Source organism: Chrysochloris asiatica, unplaced genomic scaffold, assembly GCF_000296735.1.
Source record: "Chrysochloris asiatica unplaced genomic scaffold, ChrAsi1.0 scaffold00163, whole genome shotgun sequence".
NCBI classification, from domain to species: Eukaryota; Metazoa; Chordata; class Mammalia; order Afrosoricida; family Chrysochloridae; genus Chrysochloris; species Chrysochloris asiatica.
Window position 1 is genome coordinate 3,223,681 of NW_006408681.1, and position 2,746 is coordinate 3,226,426.

Sequence of the window (2,746 nt, forward strand, 5' to 3'; positions counted from 1 at the left end):
TGTTGTAGTTTCCTGTATATTTTAGAAATGAGTCCCTTGTCTGATGTGTCAGTGCAAAGGATTTTTTCCCTTTCTGTGGGTTCACTTTTTACTCTTCTGGTGAAGTCTTTTGATGCACATATGTTTTTAATTTTTAGTATGTTCCAATCATCTATTTTCTCTACTTTCATTTGTGTAGTTTTCAAAATGTTCGTTAGTCTGTGTATTCCCTAAATTTGTGCCATCACATTTGTCCCTAGTTTTTCATTGATGGCCTTTGTAATTCTGGGATTTAGGTCTTTAATCCATGTTGAGTTGGTTTTTCTATAAGGTGTGAGGTGAAGGTCTTTTTTCAATCTTTTGCACATCGCTTTCTCGTTCTGCCAGCACCATCTGTTGGAGAGACTATCTCCTCCCCATGTGATATATTTGGGTACTGTGTCAAAAATCTGTTGGCTGTATGATTAGCAATTTAACATGCAACTTATTCGCATCCTACCATATTTAGAAAACTAGTGAGATAGTCCAAATTAAAGACCAAAATTAATGCTATATGAAGACTTCTGGGCATAATAACTTTTGCTGTTAAGAATAGAAATCCTGGGGCTGAATTTGGAATAAGAATTCTAAAGCTTTTGATTAGCTCTGGTGAGACATTATAGGATAAACAATGGAAGGCTAGCATCAAGGTTGGAATTTCAAACTCACCAGCCACTCCTCAGAAATCTAATACAAGGTTGCTACAAGTCAGAATGAACTTGATGGCACTTAACAACTAACAACAACATTAACATTAGTGTTAGGATTGAGTTTCTGCAGGCAAATGAAAGTAAATGTATCTGCTTGCTAAGATGAAGATTAAACAAGAAAATATTTATGAAAGGATTGAAAACAGTACCTGATATCTAATAAGTGCTCAATAAATGTTTGCTAGGGTGGTATGACCAAAGCCATGGTATTTTCATGGTATTTCCTCATATGCATGGGAAAGTGGAACAATGCACTTGGAATACTGGAGAAGAACTAATGCATTTGAATTATGGTATTGGTGAAGAATATTGAAAGTAATATGGACAGAAAAAGAAACAAATCTCTTTGGAAGAAGTAAGGCTGAATTGTTCCTTAGACGCTACAATGGGGATTGTTTGTCTCTTATCCTTGGGGCATGTTGTAGGGAAGGACCAGTCCCTGGAGAAGGATATCATGTTTGATAAAGTGGAGGGTCAACAAAAAAGAAGAAACCCCCACCAAGATGATTGACACAGTGGTGTTCATTGTAGTCTCAAACATAACAACTGTGAGAATGTAAAGGACTGGGCAGTGTTTTCTTCTGTTGTGCATATGAATCTGAACCAACTCAATGGCACTTAACAACAACAAAAAACCGGGTGTATTCATTCATTCACTCAACAAGTATTCATTTAATATCTACTGTGTGCCAGATCCTATTCTAAATTATTAGTGAAAAAAAAAAAAGAAAAAACCTGTAATAAACAAGTAAATGATTAGGTAATAAATGTTATAGAGGAGATGAAAAATTATAGAGGTTAACAGATGTTTGCTGTGTTTTGGGTAGTTAGGTAAAAAATCTGGTGATCTGCTTCTGTAAATATTACAATCAGGAAAAACCTCTGAGGGCAGTTCTAATCTGTCACACATGATCACTATGAGTCTGAATTGATTTAACAGCACTTAATAACAACAAATGAAAAGAAATGAGTACTATTAGAATGGCACAGTGTAATATAGGCCAAGATGGCTAAACTTCGACTCTCATACTTTGGACATGTTGTCAGAAGGGAACAGTCACTGGAGAAAGATGTCATGCTGGGTAAGATGGAGGGTCAGAGAAAGAGAGGAAGACCCCCAATGAGATGGATCAGCCAGGTGGCATCATTGATGGCATCAAGTGTGGCAACAGTAGTGAGATTGGCCCAAGATCGGACATTGTTTCATTCTGCTGTGCATGGGGTCGCTATGAGTCGGTTCCGACTCAATGACACCTGACAACAACAACAATGTATTCTTTAAATAACTACTGGATTATTTTGTTGACAATTACTATCAGAGGACAAAAGTAGAAGAAGGCATAAGAGTCAAAATCTTGCTCATGTAATGCTCCTACTGACAAGAATGTGTTCACTCATGCCAACATGCACATACATATTCACAGTGACCTCTGAAAACTTGAACTTGATCATCTAGTTCCTGTTTTTCTACTAACATTTGGTTTGTTTTGCCTTGACCTCCTAAATAGCCATTATCCCAAAACCCTGATGTCCAGAGCTTTTAGGTGAAATTGTGGTCGTTAAGTGCCATGGAGTATGTTCCGACTCATAGCAACCCTGTATAGTGTTTCCATGGAGTTCTTGGTGGGTTTGCACAGCCAACTTTGTGCTTAGCAGTCCAGTGATTTTCTTACAATGTCACACCATGGCAGTAGTTTCTTAGAAAGGATTGGTTCTTATTTAAATATCACATTGTTATAATAAAATTCCACAGTATACACTTGCCAATGGGTTTGGAGGTCATAGATGAGTTGTTAGACAACTACTTTCAGTTGGCAGTTGTACCATATGGTACTAAAATCAAACCCAGATGACTTGAGTTTCAACTTTTCCACCAGAATTTTACCCTCTGAAATGCTGCCTGATGTCACTTTTATAAACTAATTTATTGAATATCTCCATGTGCAAAGTCCTGTGTCACAGGCTTCATGGGAAAAGGGAAAGAATCACTTTTAAGTGTAAGAATTATATTCATGTTT